General features: G+C 40.3%; 1 non-coding gene across 1 annotated transcript; it reads right to left on the bottom strand.

Annotated features, from left to right (window-relative positions):
- Positions 1–6,973: 6,973 nt before the first annotated feature.
- On the bottom strand, positions 6,974–7,080 carry LOC122100516. The gene has a single exon (XR_006146185.1). It is a non-coding gene; the product is annotated as a U6 spliceosomal RNA (small nuclear RNA).
- Positions 7,081–8,095: the final 1,015 nt, after the last annotated feature.

Here is an 8,095-nt window from a genome sequence, read left to right as displayed (position 1 = left end):
TTTATCCGGCGCCAGAAAAAACACAAACAGGCAGAGTGGTGGAGTATCTGGGAGCTAAGATACATCCCAGGTCGATTGTGCCTCAAAAATTGACCCTGAGAAAAGATAACTTAAAGACTTTAAATGATTTTCAAAAATTGTTGGGGGATATTAATTGGATAAGGGGGTATTTAAAATTTCCAAATTATGAATTAAAACCCTTATTTGACATGCTAAAAGGAGATATAGATTTAAACTCCCCACGAGACCTGACTGAGAGTGCCCGATTTGCTTTTAAAAGGGTGGAGGAGGCTTTAAGTGCCGCCTGTTTAAACAGGCTACAAGATGGCCAACCTTTTGATTTATGCATTCTTCCTACTGAAGCCCAACCAACTGGGGTACTTTGGCAAAAGGGGCCGTTGATGTGGTTACATTCTCATGTTTCCCCCGGAAAGGCGCTGGAATATTACCCTGAGGCAGTAGCGGGCTTAGCTCTACAAGGAATTCAACAGAGTTTACAATTTTTTGGAGTTTATCCACACTCCATCATTGTTCCTTACAATGCCTACCAAGTTCAGACTTTATGTGCCACTATTGATAATTGGTCCATTTTGAGATGCACGTTTCCAGGAGTTATTGATAATCATTTGCCCAAAGACCCCCTACTAAGATTTGTAAAGGAACATCCAGTGATTTTTCCAAAGGTAACTGCCCAAAAGCCTATTAGAGGGGCTATAAACATATTTACAGATGGCTCCAAAACAGGATGCGGGGCATATGTTGCAGGTAACCAAGACCCCGTGCAGCATCAATTTGTCCCCGGTAACCCACAGATTATTGAGTTGATGATTGTAATTGAAGTATTTAAAGCTTTCCCCTGTCCTTTTAATTTAATATCAGATTCAGCCTATGTAATAAATGCTTTAAAAATATTGGAAGCGGTTGGTACAATAAAGGCTACCAGTTCTGTTCTAGCTCCCTTTACCTTGTTACAATCCCTTATATGGAAACGCAAGGAACCCTTTTTTCCAATGCATATTCGAGCACATACGGGCCTCCTAGGGCCACTGACAAAAGGTAATGCCTTGGCCGATGCGTACACTCGTGCTGAGTGGGCGCTCCATGCTTCTTCTGTTGACTTAGCAAAAGATTTTCATGCCAAATTTCATGTAAATGCCAGGACTTTACAAAGTCGCTTTTCCCTTTCTAGAGCAGATGCACATCAAGTGATAAAGGAGTGCCCCCAATGTATTATTTACCATCAGCCCCCTACGTTTGGAGTTAATCCATGTGGTTTAAGACCCTTACAAGTATGGCAGATGGATGTAACTCATGTATCTGAATTTGGCTGTTTAAAATATCTACATGTTTCTGTTGACACTTTTTCGGGTGTTGTATTTGCCACCCCCCTGTCAGGAGAAAAGGCTACTGATGTAATATCTCACTGCTTGGAAGCGTGGGCAGCCTGGGGAATGCCAAAACAGCTAAAAACTGATAATGGTCCAGCCTATACTGGGCAGCGCTTTGCTTCCTTTTGCACTCAAATGGGTGTTTCCCTGGTGCATGGACTGCCCTATAACCCTCAAGGGCAAGAAATTGTGGAAAGAGCTCATCGCACTATCAAGGAAATGTTACAAAAACAAAAAGGGGGAGCTGGACCCCTGATAGCTACGGCAAGACAAAGAATAGCCATGACACTATTCACCCTAAATTTTTGAATTTGGATAACGCTGGTCGCTCAGCGGCGGATAGGCATAACAGTTCCACTCCTTCGGCCTTAGGATCGGCTTTGTGGAAGGATGTGCTCACCGGGCTCTGGAACGGGCCTGACCCCGTGCTGGTATGGGCACGAGGATCTGTTTGTGTTTTTCCTCAGAATCGTTCGGATCCAGTGTGGGTGCCTGAACGACTTGTGCGGCGAGTCCAAGATGAACGAAACCCGAAAGAAACAAAAGATTGCGTTGCTGATCATACAGCTCCTGATGATCCAACAGGGACAGGCGGTACCGAGGTGGGGGAGACTGTCTGCATTCCCGAGGCCCATGCCCGTGAGACATGACGCCTCTCTTTTCCCTAAGTTTTTCACCACAAATAAGACTCTTAACCTTCCCTTTTACCCAGAGGATAAGGAAATGGCAGGGGTTGGTGAAGCTAGAAAAATTAACTTGATGGGCACGTTATGCTTTCGCTTAAGTGATGTGACCCTTAATGGTAGTTGCATAGCCTTGACTCGTTCCCCAGCTGCTTATGTTAGATATTGGTATGGAAATCCGAGATCAACTGAGGCTTGGACAAATGCTACTGGATTCATTGGTACTGTTTTAGGCAGATATTATGAAAGTTTAAAGTTAAGCAGAGACCTGTGGCCTGTAAAACAACCTAAATGGGCCCCTTTTTGCCTGCCTGACCGTATGGGGGAGGCTTGGCCCTGGACAGGTTGCCAATCACGACAGGTTATTTGGGCTGATGAGTCTGAGCGTTTTTCATTTTCCCCTAATGTCTTGTCTGATGCTAGTGTACAATTTAAGGCTGGAATTAATCCCTTTAATAATTGGCTGTTATGTGGTCTTAATGGAAGTTGCTTGCAGGCTGAACCTATAGTTATGCTGCAAGGGGGTCACTTTTTTATAGCAAACATGACTTGTAATTTGATTAGTACTGCCCGTACTATAGGTGCCAATTGTCGTTTCAGTAAAAATTATACGGTAATCAGCTATCAGCCTACCCCCGTGTGTGTGGTTTCCCCTTTTGTGTTTTTGGTAATTAACAACATCTCTATATGCTCAGATGATGTGTGTGCTTGCACTAATGAAACCTGCTATTATGCTACCTGCTGGAGTTCTCAGTATCCGTTAGCCATAGTTACACGCATTCCACGTTGGGTGCCTGTGCCAGTAGATGCTTCTCAAGCTGTAACCTTGTTTAGGCATAAGAGAGATTTTGGCATCACTGCGGCCATTGTAACTGCTATAGCTGTAGCTGCTGCGGGTGCGACGGCTGCCGCTGTCGCCATGTCACATACTGTGCAGACGGCTCAGACTCTAAATAACTTGTCGGCTACTACAGCCAGAGCTCTGGATTTACAACAAGTGGCCTTTGCACAATTAAAAGGAGGACTGATGCTGTTAAACCAAAGGATTGATCTTGTGCAGGAACAGGTTGATATCATGTGGCAGTTGGCTCAGCTGGGATGTATTCAAAAATATGAAGGGCTTTGTATTACTGCTATTCAGTACTATAACTATACTCAGGCAGCAAATTTGTCTAAACAACTGTCAAGTTATCCTTTAGGCAACTGGACGGGAGAATTAGACCAATTGATGTTGCAGCTATGATCGGCCATTGTCGTGGTAAACTCCACCCGGATGGATGATGCCCTGTTACAAGATGTTTCCTCCTGGATTTTGACAGCTGTGGATCATTTGAAGGAGTGGGCGGGATTAGGCTCCCTTATCGGTATCCTGGCATTGGTGATCTTGCTGTGCCTGTGGTGCATATGCCGGATTAGGAGCTCGCAGCGCAGGAGTATGGCTATGGTGGTCCAGGCCTTCACTGCCATTGAGGCCGGACAGTCCCCCCACGCGTGGCTTGCCACGTTAACGGAATAGCACAGGGTGTAAGGCAAACGCACTGCACTTGGGCAAATGCACTGCACATGGGAATCACTTCCTGGCGTGAGCCCAAGAAGAGCATGTTGGGCTGCAAGTGGGTTGATGCCCAAGATCCCACCTCTGCAAAAAAGGCATCGGACGGGCCTGGTTGTCACTGGGGGAAGCGCGCCCCTCAGGCGAAGACCAGTGCAAGGTCCTCTCATTAATGTTTTAGACAGAGGCCCAACCTCTACTCTTACCTGTCGCTTAATAAAACAAAAAGGGGGAGCTGTGAAGAGCTTCGGGAGCCGACCAAAGATGGTGCGGCCGCATGGCACGGCCAAGCCAAAGATGGCGCTGGCTTCCGCCTTCCGCCTTCCGGATGGCGAGTGCTCTCTGTGAAAAACAACTCCTTATATGGCTATGACTTGGCTCCTAGTTTGCTTCCGTGTTTGCGACCCTATTGGTATATGCCACATGGCACCTCGGGATTGGCCATCCAGGAGGTTTATAACCGGAGTGCGGGTGCGGGGCGAGAGAAGAAGCTAATAATCAAGGTTCCTGAATAAACTGCTTTGAGAAGAATCCCGGGTCGTGTCTTCCTTGCTGGTCGAGGTAGATGCGACATTTTACAAGGCTATATGTATTTAGTTTATTTTACTCTGATTGCTTTTTCCAAAGCCTGTGTGTCTAATTTTCCTTGGTTTCTTTCAGTCTCATGTAGTTCAGATTTCAAACTGAAGAATAAATTGAAAGACGCAACCAAAAAATAGAGTTCCTCTCATCTGATGATGCCTCTACAAGAATGAGGAAAGAGTTCATCCTGCTAAGGACCTATGATAGGTTATCAAAAAGAGAATTCATTCTTCTAGGTCTTCCCTTTCTTTGCAATTTAACTTAAATAATGAAAAACACAATATACTGCTTAGTTACTTTTAGGCTTTATCAATTTTGAACATTTTCATATGGACCTTAGCTCAGTCTACAATTCCTTCATTATTCTGACCCTGATAGTTTAGCACTATCAAGACATAAGATAAGCAGTTTGATTTACAGCATGAGAAGTTATCCACCTGGCTTCCTTGGAAGCACAGCAGAGTCAATAGATAACGTTACTTCTGGTGGCTCACTACATGTATTGATTTCTGTAATACATAGCACATTCTGTTTAGTATTAAAAAAAACTGATGGCTAAAGTCAAAGTTCATTAGTAATTTATGTTAAGTATTTCACAAGTTTTATGTCTCTTAGTTCTTAAGAAAACATTTGCTATGATGCTAATGTTATTACCATTTTAGAGTTGAGAAAAATTGTAATTAAAGTCACTAAGTGCATGGCCCAAAGACACACAGTGAGGAAGGAAATGAGTCAAAGTTTCCAAAAGCCTTTCAGCAATACAAAAACGGTAGGTGAAATATCTCCATTCTCTTACACTCTCAATTCAATATTCATATTGTCCAATAAATAATAGCATAGCAATTATTGCCCATGGTAATTGTTTTCTGTCACATTTTGTCTTCAACACAGATTGTGTTGGTGACATTGGGTTATCGTGCACAGAGCTGAGCTTATAAATTGAGGTCCAAAGAGAGGCAAATTTCTTCTGTCCCACAGTTCCAGTATTCTTTTAAAAAAGTACTAAAACTTTTAAATACTATCACTTACTCTCTTTTAAGAATCTCAACATGAAATAAATTCACATATAATCACTCCAAAATGCTTTAAAAGTAGGAAATGATAAAACAGTCCCCCCGTGAAGTAAATTTTTTTCTACTTTTAAAATTATTCTGAAAGCATTGTGATGGTTGGTCACACGTGTAATCCTGTTTACTCTGCATATCTACTCAGGACCCTGAGAATTATGGATAAGAGTTGGAAGCCAATCAGGCCAAAAAATTCCTAAGATTATTTTTCCAAAATTTAAATAAACTACCAAAGGTCCAGGAATGGAGATGTAGCTCATATAGTAGCTCACCAATCTAGAGAGAAGAGGCTTAGCGAGACCATGAAGCCCTGAGTTAAAACTCTGAGCACACCAACATGCAGGCATGCACACACACACACACACACACACACACACACACACACACACAATCACACTTACTCAAAATATCTTTGGGTCAGTCTTTTCCATTAATTTCTTTTTTTTTGTTTGTGTGTGTGTGTGTGTGTGTGTGTGTGTGTGTGTGTGTGTGTGTGTTTTAATTGTGAAAATACTGTACAGAGGGGTTACAATTACATGGGCAAGATAATGAGCACATTTCTTATCAAGTATTGTAGCCTCCTCTTTTGTTTCCCCTTCCCATCCCTTCCCAGCCTCCCCCCGGCCCCCCACCCAATCCTCCCCCCCCATTAATTTCTTTGTTAACAATATTATATGGGTAAAATAAAATAAACTCTTCCATCTCAGAACATTTTCTAATGGTTTTTATTGTAAAAGTACTGTACAGAGGGGTTAAAGTTACATGAGCAAAGTCATGAGTGCATTTCTTATCAAGCATTGTTACCTCCTCCTTTGTTTTTCCCCCCACCATCCCTTCTCCTCCACCTCCACATGTACACTTCTCATCCCCACACCCCCACACCCCCCAACATGTTGTCTTGTGCATCTCATTGTTACAATGGCTCAACTTTTATCTCTATTTAAGCATTTTGATTTTTCCCTTTCCTTCCCCAAATTAGAGAAGTGTATTTTCAGGATGTAGGTGCACCAACATCAAATCCAGTGAAAACAGGGCTTATACTGTGCGGGAGGACCAAATAAAAAACAAAAAAAATCACATTGTACATTATAAATATGTTAGAAACAACAGTAAGAAAGAATAAAAAAAAACACTTCTGTCCTTATCTTGGGGTTCATTTAGCTTAACATCATCTTATTTAGTAATATGCATATAGCTTTTGATCTTTTCTGCTTATCCCAGTTTTCTGCTTATATTATTTATTGCAAGTAAGGGATACCTTACACATATATACATTCCAATCTATATTTATATTTATGTATATAAATATACATATATACAAACATATATACATATATATGTATGTGTAGATAGGTAGAAAGATAGAAAGATAGATAGGAAAATACATACACACACAGACACACACACACAAAATTTTCTTGATTCATTCATTTTCTGAGGGGCATCGGGTTTGGTTCCCTATCTTAGCTTTGGTAAATAATGCTGCAATAAACATAGCTGTGCTGGTAGTTATAGTATGGTCTTGTTTGATCATTTGGATGAATGCCCAAAAGTGGGATTGCTGGGTCATAGGGGAGCTCTATGTGGAATCTTTTGAGGAACCGCCATACTTCTTTCCAAGTGCTTGAACAAGTTTTCACTCCCACCAAGAATGGAGTAGGGTTCCCTTCTGTCCACATACCCTCCAGCATCTGTTGTTGTAAAAATGTGGAAATCTTCATGAATTTGCATGTCATCCTTGCGTAGGCGTCTTGCTAATTCTCTCTGTATTTTTCCAATTTTAGTGTATGTGTTGCCAAACTGAGCACGGAACATTTTTTATACATAAAGTGGAATTGATTTTCCTAAACTAGAAAATTCAACAAAAATAAGTTCAAAAGACTTGTCGTGAAATTTTAGAACCATATATTTCTTATGTAAGCAAACATTTAAGAATAAAGTCGTTAGATATGTCAAAAACAAAATAATTCCAGATATTTGTTGTTCAAGAGATGTGTAAGAGTAGAAATTCAATTATTCTATACATGGCACCTGTCATAATGAGCACTGTAGCAAGTCCTAAGGTTTGTTAAAAATTTTATTGTTTTAAATATGTTTAATTTTGGGAATTTGCTTATATATGCCAAAATTAAGACTGTTCGGCAGGTCATAAAACTTTTCCATAAAGTATTTAAGATTTATGGTAGCAGACATATACTACTAAGTATGTACATTTCAATGTTTATAGAAACTTTACTATGAGAAGTTACAAAGTCTGTGTAAAGAAACAGAGAGAAGAGTTAAGATTTTAACTACACAGTTTCTGTTAAAACTTGAGGGCTTCTTTTATATGTTAGTGAGAAACAAATGATGTTATAAGCCATATACAAATGATGAGATGAGCCATAAAGAAAGAGTAACCTTAGTGGGTAACTTTAAAGGCTACCCGTAGCCTACAAAACTCTTGTGAAATCATAATCTTAGCCAGTTTTAAATGTACAGGAATATGAGTAAATAGTAAAATCTAATATGTAGAACACTTCAAAAACTGGAAACACTGGTGTTTGGTTTTTATTTTATTAAACATTAATAATTAATTATTGGTTTTCTTTATTTGTAGCATTATTTTCCTTTTTGTAATGGAATACAACTTTTCATAACTCATCATCAGGAGGTACTTTGAGAATGTTACTGGGATGTCCACACCATTTTTTATTGATGCATGTGAATATACAAAGAGAAAAATTAAGAACAAAATATTGATTTAAAATTTTCTCAAGTAGAAATCTGAATCAGAAGTGTTGATAAATGTATACACTTAAAATCTTAGTCCTAGGCTGAAGC

This window comes from Dipodomys spectabilis, unplaced genomic scaffold (assembly GCF_019054845.1).
Source record: "Dipodomys spectabilis isolate Male_0828 unplaced genomic scaffold, ASM1905484v1 ptg000581l, whole genome shotgun sequence".
Classification (NCBI taxonomy): domain Eukaryota; kingdom Metazoa; phylum Chordata; class Mammalia; order Rodentia; family Heteromyidae; genus Dipodomys; species Dipodomys spectabilis.
Note: the sequence above shows the minus strand (reverse complement) of the source record. Positions and strands in the feature narration are given on the sequence as shown.